Source organism: Saccostrea cucullata, unplaced genomic scaffold, assembly GCF_032062105.1.
Source record: "Saccostrea cucullata isolate Sc308-1 unplaced genomic scaffold, CSIRO_AGI_Scuc_v1 ctg1453, whole genome shotgun sequence".
Taxonomy (NCBI): Eukaryota; Metazoa; Mollusca; class Bivalvia; order Ostreida; family Ostreidae; genus Saccostrea; species Saccostrea cuccullata.
In genome coordinates, this window is record NW_026923611.1 from 80716 (window position 1) to 101188 (window position 20473).

The 20473-nt window shown below is 35.2% G+C and overlaps 1 pseudogene; it reads right to left on the bottom strand.

Moving 5' to 3' along the window:
• Nucleotides 1–1763: 1763 nt before the first annotated feature.
• LOC134264469 (uncharacterized) lies at nucleotides 1764–19336 on the bottom strand (annotated as a pseudogene).
• Between the last annotated feature and the right edge of the window lie 1137 nt (nucleotides 19337–20473).

Here is a 20473-nt window from a genome sequence, read left to right on the forward strand (position 1 = left end):
AATTGCAAAAAAGCTAGATTTGAATAAAGTCCTTACTCCTCTAACAATCACTTTCATAGTTTACATCTGTACGAAGAGCGTTGGACCAAATTATCTTGCAAACCAAAATGGCAGTATAGTTGGGAGATATTCGATGATCTCAATTTCATGGGCCAGTAGGGCTATTAACAACAATCACAAATCTTCTTCTGTTTTGTTGTGGAAACAGTGAAAGAATATGTTAGGATCACACGGCTGGTAAGATTTTGAGATGACAGTTTTAGAAACATGGAGAAATAAATATAGGGAAACAGCGCACTTTTTTGTGCGCAATAAATATACAGTTTTTTCAATGGGTGGCACTATAGCTCTCCGGTCTACCAATATATATTTTTTCGGAGAGCTACAGTTCTATTATATTCATAAATATATGTTAGACGTTGTTTATGATAAGTTCTGCTTTCTTATTTCAATATTGTTTTGATAATCATCATTTTTTCTCTGTGTGTATAAAATATTTTGAGCCTAGACGTTTAATGATGAATGCATTACTTGTGTATCATAATGTCAAAAAATGATAAATGTGCATAAATTGCCATGGGGAGATAATCATTTTCTTCGCAGAAGAAATGAACAAAATATTTGGTATTGTACAAAAATTAATTCAAGGTATGGCTCGTTTCAATGAACACTATTTGTATTTTCTCTGTAAAAATTATCTAATATATTTGATAATATAACATTGTATTTATTATCACCATCATTTTTAATGGAAATTATTTTCTTCTTCATAAAAATATGTTTTTGTTATTCTATATACCGTACATGTTTATATTATTGTAATTCTTTGTAAACTTGTGTTTGGCTTTGGGAGAGGACTATCTAAGTTTACGGAATTTGTGTCCAATCCCTTTTGTTATTTTCAATAAATTATGTTCAAAATAAACACTGTTTTGTAACACTCAAGGTGCTAATTTGCTCAATACGTAACTGTTATCAACACCTCGTCCAAGGCCTCAATGATAACTACATTATTAGATTCATCTTCATTATAATATTGTCTACCCTTTTAAAAAATAATTAAAACACGTACATGCAACAATACCATATCCATCAAATGAAAATAAAAGAAACAGGTCAACTTACGGAAAAGGACTGTTTGTGACAAATCACCATTTTTATCTTTAAGCTTTGATACCATTAATGTCTTTTCTAGTAAAATATCTAAATAATGTGTTAAGACTTGACAATCTTAGCAAAAATTAGGCAGTCGGTAAAGGTGACATTGAGTCTGGGCCTACAAAATTTTATTTGCAATGCACAATGAAAAGCTCAATTAAAGTAGAATAAAAACATGAAGAACATACATGTGAATGTACATGTAACCTCCCAAATGTGCTAAAATTGCCAAAATACTGGTGGAGGAGGGTGGGTTTTGCGAATAGCACAAGTAGCTCGTAGTTACCAATTGCTCAAAAGGCGCACTAAAAATTGGCGCTCAAATTAACATAGTGACGTAATAGCATAACATAACTGCATGAGTAAAACAGGCGGAAAACTATTTCCGTAAACCTTATTCATTTACAAGAATTAACATTTTACTTCAGTATATAAAAAAAAGATGAGTCTGGGCCTACAAAATTTTATGTGCAATGCACAATAAATAGCTCAATTAAAGTAGAATAAAAACACAAAGAACATACATGTGAATGTGCTTGTAACCTCCCAGACCCATGTAAATAATGGTTGAAAGAGCAGAGGGTGACTAAAACTTCAAAACAACCCTAGAGACTGAAAGGTAGTCCACTACCAAACTGGTACATTTTTTCGAACTTTTGGTCAGTGTTAGACGCTAAGTAGCGTAGATAGGCGTTGCTCTTCCAAAAACCCAGTTCCTGTATCAGCTCGCCTTGTAATCCTTGTTGGAAGGCCCAAGTGACCCCTCCCCTTCGAAAGGAGTACCCGGTTATATTCTCCGCAGGCAGGACTCTCTACAGTCGAGACAAAACCAGTTGTAAGACAGGGGTTCACCGTTGACCTACTGTAGGAGGGGTGAGGTGACCGACGTTAAAGGGTCAGTGAAGAGCAAATGAAATAAGCTGCGCAAGGCACTGGCTGGGCACAGTGGGTGACCATGCAAGTCAGGAAGCGTAACTTGAAGTTGGTGCTCTCGGAATTGCAGGGTCTTGGTCCAATTTAGGGATAACAAGAAGCCCTTGGCATGTGGGCTTATATTTTGAATACACAAATCACGGTCTGGAACACAGATAGGTCCCTGAGATAAGAAGTTTCCAGGCCGCAGAAGTCCGAAGAATACGATGAGGCATGCCGTCCAGAAGGACAAGTCCTCCTTCAGATCTAAACATAGGGAACTCCTAGTCAGTAAGAGGTGTCTAGGCTGAATAGGTGTCGCTGCTCCCTGAGCATCACCAAGTTCACGTTTTGCTCCCTTCAGGGTTTGCTGAATGGACCAAACCCCGTGAATAGGGTCATCTAAATAATTACCACAATGTAAATGTTTCACAATGTTCAGTTAATTCTTAATGGTACTATACTTAAAGGACTTCACATCCACGAAATATGCAATGTATAAGATGATCTGCTCAGGAGCTGCTGGTAACTTTAGCACAAAAGTCCAGATAGCAGGTAAGTTGGGCTTGGTATGTTTTCTTGGTGCTAACCGCCCATCCCTGGGTCCTCAGGCGACTGGCTGCCATGCGCAGTGCTTGAAGAAGCTCGGCCCCATCTGCGATAAATAAAGGCAGGTGACATGTGTGAAACAAGTGCTTTTACTGTGACCCATCAAATGGTAATATTTCATAGAGCTTAGTGAGCATGTAAGGTTCACTTAAACGCGAAATCACATCTGCTTAGTGTTCAGTTTACCCTTTACATAGGATGCAAAGATACTAAAGTTATAAAATGCTTGAGTTAAGAATAAGCTTCTGAGCCAGTCCATAATAAAAGTATTTCTGCTGGAACATTTGTTAATATATTGATTGCGCCCATGACAAAAGGGCCTTATGGCATTTTTGCTAAAACCGAGAAATAACGTCACAAAGATGTGACCTTGCAGACGGTGAACTTCGACGCAGATTTTATTTTAACCACGTGTTTTGACGTTTGACGCATCACAGGAGTCTGAAGTTTTTATTGTAAAAAAAAAAAATAAGAAAAAAAATAAATAAATAACAATCCGGAAAAAACATTTCCTACCTTTAACTAAAAAAGCCCGAGTCTGAAGTTTTTATTGTAAAAAAAAAAAAAAAAAAAAAAAAATAAATAAATAACAATCCGGAAAAAACATTTCCTACCCTTAACTAAAAAAGCCCGGGTTTTTTTAGTTGAGGGTAGGAATTTTTTTTTTTCCGGATTGTTATTTTTTTTTTTATTATTTTTTTTTTTTTACAATAAAAACTTCAGACTCCTGTGGACGCATCCAGAGTTTCTATCGCTGTTTCCAATTGTTATAAAATTTAGAATAATCATCATAATAATTTTATGATTCAATTAGAATTTTTTTAATTCAACATTCAATTAAATGAATCAAGCAGTAGTGAATTGCTATGTAAATGATTGTTAAATGTTTGATTGTAAATTTGTTTTGCTTCCCAACTTCTTAAGGCACAGCAGGGTTCTGTCTGGGAGGGGGAGCTTGCGAGCCAGCATCTCTATTAATCTCCAATTTGTAACTGTCATTTTGGGATGACCTGGTATAAAAGGGGGGTCAATTTCTATAATTAGCTGTAGACTTGTTGGTTTTGAAGATGTCAGAGGAGCAATTGAGACGAGCGCGTGGAGATCTGGTAATTAATTAATTGCTTTGGTTTTCTTTGGGATTTAACAATTGACACCAATTATTTCACCGAGATCTCTGGTAAATTAATTGAAGATCAGTAGTTTTCGGTGAAATTATATTGTGTTAGCTAAAATATTTAAACAGCTACACATCCCATATTGTATTCTATTTACTTAGGAAATTATTTCAAGTTTCACCTAAATTATTTGAACGGTGTAACTACTTGGTGAATCTTAATCTCGGTGAATCAACACCGAACTCCACCGAAATATTTACCAAGGTGCGAGTTCTGGTGTTCGGTAAAAATCCATTCTTGAGTATAATAAAGTCATTTATTTAACCTTAAATTCATCATTATTCAAGGGATATTGGTAAGTAATTGGGTTATTAAAGAAGTTGGGATTAAAATGTGTTCATTTTAATTTTGCATGCTTATATATTCATGTTTACATAAATAAATTGTAGAATAGAATTTGATTTATTTCTTAAAGAAAAGTAATTAAAAGGTTTATAAGTTTACACAAGGATTTAATATTACACTGGGATTTATAACTTTGGGATCTACCAAGTTCAGTGAAGTGTTGTGTAACAGTGTGTGATTCAATTTGGAATATATGATATTTTTCACAATAAAAACCAACGTTCCCTATAAAAATTGTGTTGACGAGTTCGCCTCGCGTCACATTGGTGGCAGCGGTGGGATCTGGGGTATTTGTGAAAATATTTTGTGATCTGAATTGTGTGTGAAAATATCCGTGCGCGCTCGTTTTGATTTATTGTGAACCGTGTAATAAAAAAATGGATAGTTCTTCAGTTGTGTCATTCAAAGGAAAAAATGATAGTGACTCCGAGTTTGATGAAGAACAGTGGCAGGAGACAGTGATGATTAGTGATGACAGTGATAAAGTTAATGTGCAAGAAAATGTGAAGGGAGGTGGTGTGTCAAGTGAAGAGTTTAAAGAAACGTTGTCGCATTTTCAGGAAACGGTATTTGGTCAAATGGAGAAACAACAAATATTTATGGAGAAAATGTTTCAATCTGTCCGAAAAGAATTTGATCAATATCACGGAAGATTGAAAATGATAAAGGATGAAGTGTATGGTGAAATTAAACAAGAAATTGATGGAATAAGAAAAGTGTCTGAGGTGGAAATCAAAAAGGAAAATGTAAGTGATGATGTGGCCTCGTCAGAGGAGGGGAAATTTCCAGGATTTTTGGCTTCTACTCCAAAGAGTACTCTAGGATTTCAAAAGAATGTAAAATGGGATTTGGATGAGCAAAAACCATTTATTGAGGACATGTCTTTTGGAGGAGTTACTAAAGATACATGTCAGTCTGATAGAAAAGATCAGCAATGTAAGGGGCGGAAATCATTAATTTTGGCTGAAGAGAAGGATCAGAAACCGAGTAATTTGGAGGATTCTGGTTCATCTAAGAAAGAAACCTCTCAGTGTTTAAGTGGTTTAACACCTAGTGCAGTGAAAATGAAACCTCAGCAATATGACGGAAAAGATGATTGGGATGAATATGTGACACAATTCGATATTCTTTCTGATATAAACAAATGGAGTTATGAATCAAAATCTCTTTATTTGGCAGGAAGTTTAAAAGGCCAAGCTAGAGCTATTCTGAATGAATTGTCACCATCAGAAAGGAGGGATTATGATAAACTTGTGAAAGCCTTGTCAAATCGCTTTGGAACGACGAATCGGGCTGAAATGTATAGAGCTCGACTGCAATCGAAAACAAGAAATAGAGATGAAAGTATTCCGGAACTTGCACAGACGATAAGGAAATTGACACGACAAGCATACCCGAATGCTTCTTCAAATTTACTCGATGTTCTCGCTTTGGATCATTTTATTGATGCATTAACAGATCCAGATATGCGTTTTAGACTGCGTGAGGCAAGACCAAAAAATATTTCTGAGGCTGAAATTATTGCCGTTCGTATTGAAACTCACAAACTTGCCGACCGACAAAGAGGAAAAGTGTTTGTGAGATCAATGGATGTTTCTGAATACAATAAAAAGCCACCTAACAAGCTACCACAGAAAAAATGGACTCCGACATCTTCAAAACCTGGCTTTGGAAAGTATTCTCAACATGGGACACAAAGTGCAAATAATGTGCAGGGAGAAATGCGAGAACTAAAAAAGCACTTTGATGACCTAAGGCGTGAACTTAAAATGTGTCAGGAAGCATTGAGTGATTCGCGTAGGGTTTCAACGGAACAAGAGAAGAAAGCTTTTTATAACGAGGGAAACGTAAAAACACCGAGTTCAGGGGCCAGAATTCGGGAGGAACAAACTGGCCCAAAGTAAAGTTTGTGGGTTCAGCTTGGATGAATGGAGACGGACTGTATATACGTTCTTGTGTACAAGGTGTACCGATTGCATTTCTTGTAGATACAGGTGCAAATATATCTATTCTTAGTGTAGACTTTTTCAAAAGTATGCCTGAAAGTGTAAGGCCTGCATTGGATTCTGTAAATATTGCAATGTTGACAGCAACTGGCGAAATCTCACCTTTCTTTGGGAAGGGGAAATTTAATTTGAATGTGGGTGAAATGGATTTTTATCATGAAATGTGGCTTGCCGATATAAAAAATGACGGAATCCTTGGGATGGATTTTCTTATGGAGTATCATTGTGATGTAGTGTTAAGTGAACAAAGTCTTAAGTTGGGAAAAAGTTTTATTCCATGTTTTAAGTCTAGCGCAGAGGCAATGTGTTGTAGAGTAGGTATTGCATCGTCAACTTGTGTGCCAGCGAATAGTGAAGCCATTGTACAAGGGAAAGTGATTGGCAATCGAGAACACTCTGAATTTCTCTTGATTGAACCAAGTGAACAATTTAGTGACCGTTACAATCTTCTGATAGCATCAAGTGTGATAAATGCATCTGGAGATAGTGTTCCCATAAGGTTAATGAATTTGACTGACCGGGAGATTAGCCTCAATAAAAACGTATTAATCGCTCAATGTGTTGAGGTGAATGAAGTTCAGTTAGAATCGGTTTCATCTGAAGTCCGCAGTTGTCAGACAAGTGAGTCTGATTGTTTACCAAAACATCTGGAGAGGTTATTTGAGGATAGCTCCATAAATCTAGACAGTGATGAGAAAGAAAAAGTGCAAAAGTTATTACTGGCAAATCAAAACGTTTTTTCTAAACATTCAAATGACATAGGGAGAACAAATTTAGTGACACATAAAATAGATACACAAGGTGCAACTCCAATAAAACAGAGACCTAGGAGAGTTCCTTTAGCTAAACAACAAATTGTGCAAAAATCAGTGAATGATATGCAGGAGGCTGATATAATTGAACCGTCAAGTGGACCTTGGGCTTCACCTGTAGTATTAGTGACAAAGAAAGATGGTACAGCTCGATTTTGTTTGGATTATAGAAAAATAAATGATGTGACAGTGAAAGATTCGCAACCTCTACCAAGGATTGATGACTCATTAGATGCTTTAAGTGGTTCTAAGTGGTTTTCAACACTGGATTTGAAAAGTGGTTATTGGCAGGTTGAAGTTGAACCAGAGGATAGACCTAAGACAGCATTTGCAACGTTTGATAGTGGGTTTTGGCAATTTAAAGTCATGCCATTCGGATTGTGCAATAGTGGTGCAACATTTGTGAAACTGATGGAAAAGGTGTTATATGGGTTAAATTGGAAAATCTGTATGGCATATTTGGATGATATAATTGTAATTGGCAATTCTTTTGAGGAACAAGTTTCAAATTTGTCACAGGTGTTTGAAAGAATCAAGGAAGCCAATTTGAAATTAAATCCGGAAAAATGTGTTTTATTTCAAAAAGAAGTGAAATTTCTTGGACATGTAGTGAGTGAGAATGGAGTTTCTACTGATCCAGATAAAACAAAGGTGATTGAGGAATGGGTTGTTCCTAAAAATGTAAATGAAGTTAGGAGCTTTCTTGGGTTGTGTTCGTATTACAGGAAATTTATAAGGAATTTTGCTTCTATTGCCAAACCACTTCACAGACTTACAGAAAAGGGCAGAAAATTTGTGTGGACTGAAGAGTGTGAGTTTTCTTTTAAGACTTTGAAGGAGCTACTCGTGACACCTCCAATATTGGCTTATCCTAATAGAACTGGACTATTTGTGTTGGACACAGATGCATGTGATTCTGGACTTGGTGCTGTTTTATCACAGATACAGGATGATCAGGAAAAAGTGATATGTTATTACAGCCAGTCACTCTCAAAACCAGAAAGGAAGTACTGTGTAACTAGGAAGGAATTATTGGCAGTTGTGAAAGCAGTGAAACAATTTCATCATTACCTTTATGGCAGACATTTCATTGTGAGAACTGATCATGGTGCGTTGCGTTGGTTGCTCAATTTTAAAAATCCTGAAGGTCAAATGGCTAGATGGATTGAGATTCTGTCCACTTATGATATGGAAATTCAACATAGGCAGGGAAGGTTGCATTCAAATGCTGACTCGTTGTCCAGACGCCCATGTTCTAATGTTGAATGTTCTTATTGTGATAAAGCTGAGAAAAAGAATGTCAGTGCTAGTGTGGATATTGGCATTCAAACAGATGTCAGTGGCTGTGGAGTTTTGGGTAGCTTGCTGGAAATTGCGTTGAATAATGACGTGAGTGCAAGTCCAAATAGTGACATGCCAGCTGATGTAGCTTCGTGTAATAGAGTTGTGTCCGTACCAGAAATGTCGGAAATGCAACGAAATGATAGTGTTCTAAAAATTGTCATGACATGGAAATCTTCAGGAATAAAACCTGAATGGAAGGATGTTTCTTCCGAATCCTTAGAAGTGAAACATTACTGGGCCCGGTATGATTCACTAACGCTGAAGGATGATGTGTTGTATTTAAAGTGGGAATCAGATAGTGGAAAAGAAATTTTGTGGTTAATTGTCTTGCCTAAAGAATTACAGAAATATGTGATGAATGAGTTACACAGTTCTCGAACTTCGGGACATCTAGGGGTTAACAAAACTTTGGAAAGAGTGAAATGTAGATTCTATTGGTTTAATATGAGGAAGGATATTCAACACATGTGTAAAATTTGCGATGTGTGTGCTGCAAGAAAAAGACCTGTGAAACATTATCAAGGACCAATGAAGAAATATGTTGTAGGAGCTCCCATGGAAAGAATAGCGATAGACATAATGGGTCCTTTACCTGAAACTGAAAAAGGAAATAGGTACATTCTGGTGATAGCTGATTATTTCACTAAATGGACTGAAGCAGTGCCATTACGTGACCAGGAAGCAGCAACTGTTGCATCTGCTCTAATTGATCGATTCATCAGTGTCTTTGGTGTTCCTAAAGAAATTCACTCTGATCAAGGAACGAATTTTGAATCAGGACTGTTTAAGGAAATTTGTGAATTGTTGAATATGGAGAAAACAAGAACTACGCCATTTCGACCTAAATCAGACGGTATGGTTGAACGTGCAAATCAAACAATTCAAAATATGTTAACAGCTTTCATAGATCCTATGCAAAGAGATTGGGACATGTTTTTATCAGTTGTGATGATGGCTTACAGATCCTCTGTGCATGAAGCAACAAAAGTGTCACCTTCGTACATGATGCTTGGAAGGGAAATAACTTTACCAATTGATTTAATATTTGGCGAAGTTCAACACGAAAAACAGAAACAATTAAAGTCGGATTATGCATTTCAACTATCTGAACAAATGAGATGTGTGCATGATTATGCCAGAGAAAATCTAAAAATCACTGCAGACACAATGAAAAAGAGATATGACAAAAATATCAATTTTCACGAATATAGTATGGGTGATGCTGTGTGGTTACATGATCCTACGAAAAAGAAGGGGTTGTCTAAAAAATTGCGAAATCAATGGATTGGACCATTTCTTATTGTGAAGAAAATTAGTGATGTGACATACAGGATACAAGAGTCTCCAAGATCAAAACCGAAAGTTGTGCATTCTGATAGGTTGAAACCATATCAAGGAGAAAACAGACCAAACTGGGAAGTTAATGAAGTTGATAGGGATAAAGTGAGAAGTAAAACCGTTGCTTGTGATGGAGGAAATATTCATTTGGGAGAAAACGGGATGGATATTAATAGTGATGATGGAATAGTTATTTCAAATGAGGATGGATCCGATGGTGGTGTTTTACACGATGAGGAAAATGAATTATGGTGTACTGACTCAAACGTGCAATGTGAAAGTGACTCTAGAAGTGCGGCTAGAATAGAAAATAATGTGAATCGTGATCAGCGCCCTAAGAGAAGTGTGAAAGTTCCCCAGCAATATAGTGATTTCCAGTTATACTAGTGATAGGGCTATATATTATAAATGTAATTATTATTTTTTTTTTATTTATTATTATTTTATCATGTTGTTTCAAAAGTATGAAATTTCTTTTTAGGTGACCAGCTTTGTGTGTAATATTTGTGAGAAGTTTAGGTCAGAGAGTCTGTATGCTGCAAACAGACACGTGCAAGAGCAGCACAGTGGATTTAAATTCAAATGCCAAGACTGTGGAACAACGCTTTCCCGTAAAGATCAAGAACACGGGAAGTGCCGAAGGGGATTCCCAACTATGTTAGTGAATATAAACACCCGCATATCAGGAAAAGCAGCGAAAGAGGAAATGGACAAATGGTACAAGGAAATTCTTCCGTTACAGATAACACGCATCACTAGTCCAAGGCCAATGCCGTCAACAACTTCAAGGTCAAGATCAAGATCACCTTTGGGACACAGGGATTATGACGAAATTTCAATCGACGCAGATGATCAATTTGAGAGAGAAGAGGAGGACATTAAGATCTTAGACGGATTAGAAAGAATGCAGAACGACATTATTCAACTGGATATAGGGGGTTATAAGTTCAAAACAACTAGAGGGACTGTAAATCAAATACCATCAAAGCTTTCCAAACTAATCAGCTTGAAGTCATCGGGAAATGTGCCGTCATACTTTGTTGACAGAGATCCGAAGCATTTTGGAATAATTTTAAATTATCTTAGAAACAATGGACAAATAGATGTCAGAGTTCTACCCGATGAGAGAAGTGCCCTAGCAGCTATGATGGTGGAGTGTAAATTTTATGGACTTGTGGAATTAGAAAGCGTGGTGAAAAAGAGACTTGAAATGTGCAGATGCCAGCACATGATGGAGTAAATCATTAAAGAGACACTATAATCTGAAATATTTTTAATTGTACAGTGATTCACTACTGTAGATATTGCTAGTTTAGGGACTAAACTTTTCAAAAAGGGGGGTTATGTTATAAAATTTAGAATAATCATCATAATAATTTTATGATTCAATTAGTATTTTATTAATTCAACATTCAATTAAATGAATCAAGCAGTAGTGAATTGCTATGTAAATGATTGTTAAATGTTTGATTGTAAATTTGTTTTGCTTCCCAACTTCTTAAGGCACAGCAGGGTTCTGTCTGGGAGGGGGAGCTTGCGAGCCAGCATCTCTATTAATCTCCAATTTGTAACTGTCATTTTGGGATGACCTGGTATAAAAGGGGGGTCAATTTCTATAATTAGCTGTAGACTTGTTGGTTTTGAAGATGTCAGAGGAGCAATTGAGACGAGCGCGTGGAGATCTGGTAATTAATTAATTGCTTTGGTTTTCTTTGGGATTTAACAATTGACACCAATTATTTCACCGAGATCTCTGGTAAATTAATTGAAGATCAGTAGTTTTCGGTGAAATTATATTGTGTTAGCTAAAATATTTAAACAGCTACACATCCCATATTGTATTCTATTTACTTAGGAAATTATTTCAAGTTTCACCTAAATTATTTGAACGGTGTAACTACTTGGTGAATCTTAATCTCGGTGAATCAACACCGAACTCCACCGAAATATTTACCAAGGTGCGAGTTCTGGTGTTCGGTAAAAATCCATTCTTGAGTATAATAAAGTCATTTATTTAACCTTAAATTCATCATTATTCAAGGGATATTGGTAAGTAATTGGGTTATTAAAGAAGTTGGGATTAAAATGTGTTCATTTTAATTTTGCATGCTTATATATTCATGTTTACATAAATAAATTGTAGAATAGAATTTGATTTATTTCTTAAAGAAAAGTAATTAAAAGGTTTATAAGTTTACACAAGGATTTAATATTACACTGGGATTTATAACTTTGGGATCTACCAAGTTCAGTGAAGTGTTGTGTAACAGTGTGTGATTCAATTTGGAATATATGATATTTTTCACAATAAAAACCAACGTTCCCTATAAAAATTGTGTTGACGAGTTCGCCTCGCGTCACACAATATGTGGAATTTATTTTCATTTATAAATTAATTTAATTAATGTCTGAATCTTTCAATCCACTGATTTTAATAGATATAAATAAAAACATTTAGAACTGTTTTGAATTCTTAACAAACTTATCTATTATACGTCTCTGATACCAATATACAGTTCTCCGACATCATGCACCATGTACATATATATAGAAGCTGTCGACAAGGTGTTTATCTGATAGGATAATAAACCTGTGTACTCTAGAAAAATAAATTTTATTTAGATATTTATACCAGATTTAGGATACATGTTAGACAGGGGTATATTGTTAAAATATTGCAAAGGAAAATTGCCTTCCTTTTTTGAGATCCGCTCCACCACTCTCAATATATATCGCGATCGCGTCGATCACATGTAAACATTGATTCATCGGTGCATACTGCTTAAACTTTTGTTAAATTGTTTATACTAATGTTGAAATTAAACATACATCTTCTACGTTGTTACAAATCTAGCAAAATGTGTCAGAACAACAGTCAAGATATTTGTATTTTCTATAAATAAAAAATAGGAGAGATAACTGTAATGTAAACAATCGATGTAAAAGGGGTACCAGAGAGGGACTTTTAACATTTCAGCGAATTTGCTCCTGGATTATAAAAGAGATCTTTTATTACCAAATAAAAACACTTTCAGTTGTCAGCATAATTTTAATATTTTTAAATAAAAAAAAATATTGTTGTACTTTGGGAACAATTAGGTCCTGTTAATGTAGACAAGGAAAAACAAAGAAAAAAGGAAAACTGTAAAATTGAACAGACTTTCAAAATTTTTTCCCCAAATCTCTTATCTATAGCTTTTTTTTGCATGAAATAATTAATAACGAATTTCATTTTTTTAAAAATAATATACATGTATAGTATCTACCGTATCATGAATCATGATTAAATATGGTCAAGTAAATCTGATGAGAAAGAGATGGCGAGAAAGAGAGAGTGGATGGAGGGTGGATAAAAATATTTATATTGAATCTATGTATCTAATATTGAGAAATGTGAAACTCTATTGAAAAAGATGAGTTTTCAAATCAAACAAAATAATAAAATCCTGTATTGTAAAATGAAAGATTTTTTTTTTTAGTTCTCTAAACTACATGTATGGCTATTTATTTTCAAGATCTCCAAATCAGTGCATATATAACCGCAACAATATGCTTGCATTTTGTTTTATTTTGGCCACAGTGCAGGGGATGGGGGTGGGGTTGTCCGTTTATATTTCCGTAACATGTAAGGCTTTACAAGGCTTAGCATATCCAAGCTGCTGGCATGGGACCAGAATGGAATTCATACTCTGTAAAACTCACTTCATAAAATAAAATTTAGAAAAAAATCATTAGAATGAAGGGAATTTTTTTTACAATTCAGTCATAAAAAAATATGATGAATTTTCTAAGATGCTCACATCCCTACTAAAATCTGACATTTCAAAACTCAGCCAGTTCAGAGACAATTGTCAGGAAATATATTATACAAAACAGTCATATTTAACTGACTTTATATTTAGGCATGAACAATTACCGGTATATGTTATTGATTTTTAACCTACACCCACCCCAACAAAATCTATACATTAAACTGCATGATGCATTTTCAGTGGACCTTCAGATATCCGGACCCCAGATATTCGGATGCTTCAGTATCCGGACGACTTTTCATTGGAACGAAATTTGTAAATGTAATTTTGTCTTGTTTAATTGGTAATTCTGGTATCCGGACGCTTCACATATCCGAACAAAATGACTGGGAACCAAAGCGTCCGGAAAAATGAGGCTCCACTATATATTGATTTGTCTACTGGATGTTTTTTTTAATAAATTTATGAGGAAAAAAAATCACGTGACACAAGATAGCGTCTTTTCACTGATTTAGAAGTGCCAAGAAATTCACAAAATTGTTTTGAGAAATTTACCCACCCTCCGTCCCCCTTCATACTCCATGATAAAAAACAGTATAGTCTCAAAATTATGTTTTGTAATTTATTTATCATAATATATACCTTGTGCCATCTTACTTGCCATCGTGCAACTTTTGTCTTGTCATCTTTATGAATTTTTTCCTTTTTAAATACTTTGTTTGTTTAAAAATATTGGCAGCTTTTTGTTTTGACAACTTTGTGGTTTATATACTTTTTATTTGTCAAAATATTTTTGCCAAAGTAATGTTTGTTTGCAATAGGGGAGATACCGTTGCCAAATTTATTGTTCTTTGTACTCAGGAAATATCCCGGTGATCTCCCCTTAACTTTCTGTGTTATATACTTATTGTCATTTAATAAATGACAATTCTCACTCAGTATACATTGTTTGTTATATTTCAACTATTGCGGTAGTCTAGCCAGATCACTAGGGTTACATAAATACCACTTTGTTCGAAATTCTTAATAAATTTTTGTAAATGTCATCTTTGATTAAATTCTATTGGTATGCTTCTAAAACCATCCATTTCATAAAATAAAACCAGATTCTGTTATTCTAAGGTGTCATTATATACATGATTAACGATACTGAATTTATAACAATTCGGTTCCAGGCTCATAGTGCTCATGATTGCTGTGCGATTTTGAAAATGACAATGCTCACAAACAAAGGAACAGATATAAAATGAAGAATATTATGCAGTATTATTTCAAACCTAAATAAAAAAGTGAAATTACGTGTTGTAGGGTTAATGGTACTGGGTGTAGGAGAGACACCCAGCCTGTGCATCTAAAACTTTGGAAGTAAAAAAAATATTTATTTATTTTAACTGGATTGTGTTCACAAGATTTGTAAGTTTCTGCCATTTAGATTTTTAACCCCCCCCCACCCCTCACCAACACACACATGATCCCATCAATGTTAACCCTGGGTCTATCTATTGTGTAAATGTGTGCGGGTTATAATTCATTCCTTTGTTTATAAAGTTTTTCATCTTTTTGATCTGTAAATATTAAAATATTTTTACTGTTAGACTGAAAAATATTCCGTGTATCCTTTATATTTTTCAAACAGCATTGTCATTTTTTGTCCCCCGCTTGAAAAGTGGGGGATATTAATTTGGGTTTGTCCGTCCGTCCGTCCGTCCGTCCGTCTTTCTGTCTGTCTGTAACGCTTTCGTTTCCACACGATATCTCGAGAACCCTTTGAGCTTTTGCAATGAAATTTAGCATAGCAACTCCCTGTGGACTAAAGAAGACCCCTATTGATTTTGAGGTCAAAAGGTCAAAGGTCAAGGTCATAAATAAGCAAATTCTGTCTGTGAAAACACTTTCGTTTCCACACGATATCTCGAGAACCGTTTGAGCTATTGCAATGACATTTTATATAACAACTTCCTGTGGCCTAATGAAGACCCCTATTGATTTTGAGGTCAAAAGGTCAAAGTTCAAGGTCGTAAATTTATACATTCTGTCTGTATGTAATACTATCATTACCGGGCGATATTTCAAGAAGATTTTGAGCTTATGCAACGTAATTTTATACCAAAACTCCCTAGGACGTCTCTCGCCCCTCTCAAAGTGCCCCGCCCCGTTTGTTTTATTAGTATTTATAGTATTACATGTCGCTATTTTTAGCGCAGGGGCATGAGGAGAGTTATTGCGTATAAAACAGGTTCTCGGCGGACTTTATGTTCTTATTACATCTATTAGAACTGTTTAATAAAGGCTAAATAAATCAAACACCATGGATTGTGTAAAATTTTGAGAATACCGAACATGAAAACATGAATATATACATGTATGTGACTTCAATTCTGCATATACTTCACACCGAGTAAAGCGATTCCGTGGTGTTGTGGTTATGTCTCTCGCTTCAAATGTGAGAGGACCCGGGATCGAATCTCGGTCGATCCTTTCTTTTTTTTCTTTTTTTTAAATACTTTTTTTTTTACTAAATGATAGTATTCAGCATGTGAAATGAAAAATTTATGAGGTTATAAAATCATCATTTCAGTGTGATAAACATTCCATATAAAAAAAATCTTCTATACACATAATAAAGAATAAGCAATCAAATCTTTATATGCATATTGACATACATGTATTTTATTTCCTTCAGTATACATGTATACATTTAATAATTCTACAAATTCAGTCAGGGGGAGCCGACTTTTTCCCTAAGCGGGGGACACGAATTCTCTGAATTAGCTTGTTGACCTTTGCAAACAGACAACCCTAAAAATGCAGTGAATTAACCGAATTTCCGTTTTATTTAAGTACTGTCTATTGTATATATCGTAATAACGTTACCACGCTTCACAATTTTTTGGTCTTTATATGAAATTTAGAAAAAATAACAATCTAATAAATTTTCACTTCATTTTGGTAGCGTTTTGTTGCTCTAGATATATTTTTTAAATTAATTTTTCACATATATTGTAATTTATGACAAATCGTTTTATGCTCTTCCTATCGAGAGCAAAGTTTTAAATTAAAATAATTTTCTAATGGATTCTACAGGCTTATCAAATGACTCTTGCATGGATTACTAGATGTAAATATTTTGTTTGAGAAAATAATTGTTCAAAAAACTAAATGGATGTCGCCCGCTGTTCAGGTCTCCCCCTGGTGTCATAGAAAAGTGAAATGTAAAACACTCACTCATAATACTATACACCACTAATGAATCGTTAATATATAAATAGCTATTGAATAATTATTAAAAGAGACAATGAGATAAAGATAATGTGAATGAGTAAATATAAATATTACACAACCATGAATTACCAAAGTAAAATTACAGAAGAAAATCATTTTACGTTCACTCTGAAAACGTTTGACGTTGTTGAAAAACATGACGTCATTATGAACCTCTTAAAGTATCTTTGATAAAAATGAAGAAAAAACCTACTTAGAGTAGAGATAGGACCATAAAATTTCATATTTGACAACTTCTAACCTTACTCTATCAAAATCCGTGAAAAACTCAAAATGTATAAAAATTGCCATAAGGGCCCTTTTCCCATGGGCAGTAGTATTGTCTGTGTACACTTTAACTTTTTTGTTCGCAAGTAGAGGTGCCCAACGTTGTAATGCTAGGATTATAGCCACAGCTTCCTTGGTATTTATATGTTTGTCTGCGACTTCCGGCACGTCCAGTGTCCAGTTCACATAAAAGATATCACCACTAAAATAGCAGCCGCCTCCTGCGTTCCTTAAGGAACGAACAGGACGTGTCTCTAAAACATGCATTGTTCCGTTGAATATGGGGTGGAACGCTATCCACCACTCCAAGTCTTTTCGAAAACAATCCAAAAGAACTTTGTCCGATTGGCGGTGTAAGGCATTTTTAGCGTTGATCACACGACGTAGAAAGGTGCGGCCACCTTGTATCACCTGACAAGCCCAGTTTAGTTTACCTATCAAGGACTCAAGTTTGCTTGCTCGTTTCTTGGATTGAAAGGTCAGAAGGAGGTCTTGAAGCGCTTCCATTTTGTCCTGAGGAAGTGAGAGGGTTAGATCACAAGTGTCTATTTTCACACCAAGAAAAGTCAGTTGTTGGCACGGTCCTTCGACTTTGTTCCAGTTGATACAGAACCCTAATTGTCTCAATGTTTTGATTAAAGCTTGTAAAGCAAACAAACATTTCTCAAAAGTTTCTTCGATAACTAAAAGATCATCAATTTATACAATCATTGTAACGCCATACTGAAATTTCAAAATTCTACAAACACAGCTAGACAATCTTTGAAAAATGCTAGGACTCTTAGCAGCCCCAAAGGGTAATTTTGCATCATACATATACGTTGCATAACTTTCATTTGAAAATTGCCACTTTAAACCTGTAAATATGTAATTGCTAGGGTGAATGTTGACTGACCTGTAAACACTTTTAAGGTCAACCTTGGCTAAAAAGCAGTTTCTAGAAATCAGTTTACAAGCATGGGTCAGGTCCATATATGTGCATGAAGTATCTGAAGTATAGTCATTTAAGCCTTTACCAACTGGGCGACTAGCATCGTGAATGAGCCCTACCTTGTTCGAGGACTTAGGAATGGCGCCAAGGGCGCTAATAATATTCAAAGGTTTATCGTGTACAACATAATTTCCATGCAAAATCTAATAAATAATATTGGACTTAACATGATCATAAAAAACTAAAGAAGATTTATAAGTGCTACATTCAACATAAGTATCGAGGTCCATAACATTGTCAACAATATGAAAATCCTCCTTTACGCCCTGCAGGATGAATTCTCTATCAAAGTCATCAGGGGGGATAAGCTTTTCCCAGGCAGATAGCTGCAGGTCGTGGGATGGAGGGTTGCCTAAGCGTTTTTGGATCTATCGCCGTTTTTCCTGCCAAGCCATGCTTCACTGCTGGATGATTAGGCCCGTAGCCAATAAAACAATTGTGGGCTAGCCTACAGTCTGAACGCACACAGTTGTCCTGGTTAAAACGACGGCATATTTCTCGTCCGTTTGGTAGGAATGGTCCTCGTCCGCGTTTGTTGGGTGCTAACGCTGTTGGCTGGTGAACTGGCTTCTCCACTGTAGCTGTTCTGTCCACTTGCTGTCTATAGATGTGTGAGACTGTCTGTGTGGTAGAGTTGTCCCGCTTTGGTATTAGATTAAACTCTCGAAGTTGAGCGCACGGAGTGTTCCATGAGTAAGAGTACTTTGACTGGATTTCATGGTATTCTCTATCATACAGCAAAACGCTTGGCCACACATAGTTAGCAGCTAATCTGAAGACGGACTGGGTATACCGTAAGTAGTCCTGAGATTGTCTTAAAGTACAGGTACCATCTGCTATCATCTCAAATAAAATTTGGAGGCTTGCATACCCCCACTGCTATACCGTAACATCTCCTAGGGATAGCTTTTTCTCTCCTACGTTCAATTTGACCCCATTGCCCATATCAATCGTTTTCGATTCGTCTAACAAGTCTCTTTTTCCAGTCCACTTCCCGAGTCAAAGTCCTCGTTTCCGTTTCAAGTGGGGCTTGCAGCATTGCCTCTACATGACGGGATGTTGCAGCACGCATCTCGGTTTCCTTCTGTATTTGAGTCTGCAAGTCGCGATATTTATTCTCCAGTTTCATCTGCTGTAGCTTTCTCTCGAGATCTTGGCACTTTGATTCGAGGTCCGCTATATCACGCGGGGAAGCAATTTTGTCGTGTTGACCATCCTGACCTTTTGCTGCTGGCATGGGTCGTACTGGCGTGGTTTCGATACCCGTCGTTTCGTTTTCCTTCAAGGACTTCATAATTTCCATCATCTTTGCCCCTGCCTTCTTTCTACGTTCTCTGTCTGCCATTTCACTTTGTATGAAACGCGACTGCGATGTTTTTGCGAATAGCATAAATAGCTTGTAGTTACCAATTGCTCCAAAGGCGCACTAAAAATGGTGCTCAAGTTAACATAATGACGTAATAGCATAACATAACTGCATGAGTAAAACAGGCGGAAAAACTATTTGTGTAAACCTTATTCATTTACAAGAATTAACATTTTTATATATATATATATATATATATATATATATATATATATATATATATATATATATATATATATATATATATATATATATATATATATATATATATATATATATAAAATTTGGACCTAATGAATGTAAAATCTCAAAGATAAAACATTCCTCTAATCATATTTTTCCAATATCACTTGTTTAATGCGAGATTTAAACATTCATCTGATACGTACATGTACACCATTTTTGACAAAGACTCAAAGTTTTCTTTTTCATGTTTGGTTCATCAACTGGCCTAATCTTCCACATAATTTATTATATTTTTTATATTTATAAAAATTCATGCAGGGGAAAGCTTATTTTATGAATTAATTAATAAATTAATTTTAAATTCAGAATTATCGTGTATGAAAGGTATCTTTTTAAAATAGTTTTTACATAAATGATTATCAGGTATTATATCATATGACTGTTTTTGATCTGTATATGTATAAAGCTGATAATTGTACTTTCCATGATAATCATTTCATCAATGAATAACTTAAAATTTTGATCTCATTTAATAATAGTTTACTTAAAAATAACTTGGAAACTTCTTATATTTTAAGCTTGTATGGTACAAATTGTATCCACTGGATACTGAAGGGCGTTTCAAAATTGCAAATCATAAACTGAAAAAAATGATTGTAAAGGTTTTTGTGAAGAAAAATATTTTAAAACATGTGTAACTCGATCAATTCATATTACACGTATGTACAAATGACAAAAGTATATATCTAGGATGTAAAATAATTTATTGCTACCGTAAAACTGGAAACTACAAAAACCTTATTAGAGAGGATGGGATACAATAAACATACAATGTATTCCTTGGATTTATGTTTTGGCATTCTTTCCTCATTTATATCGTAATATTTACATTTCCAATAAATTTCCCCTAGAATTCTTTACAAAATGAAA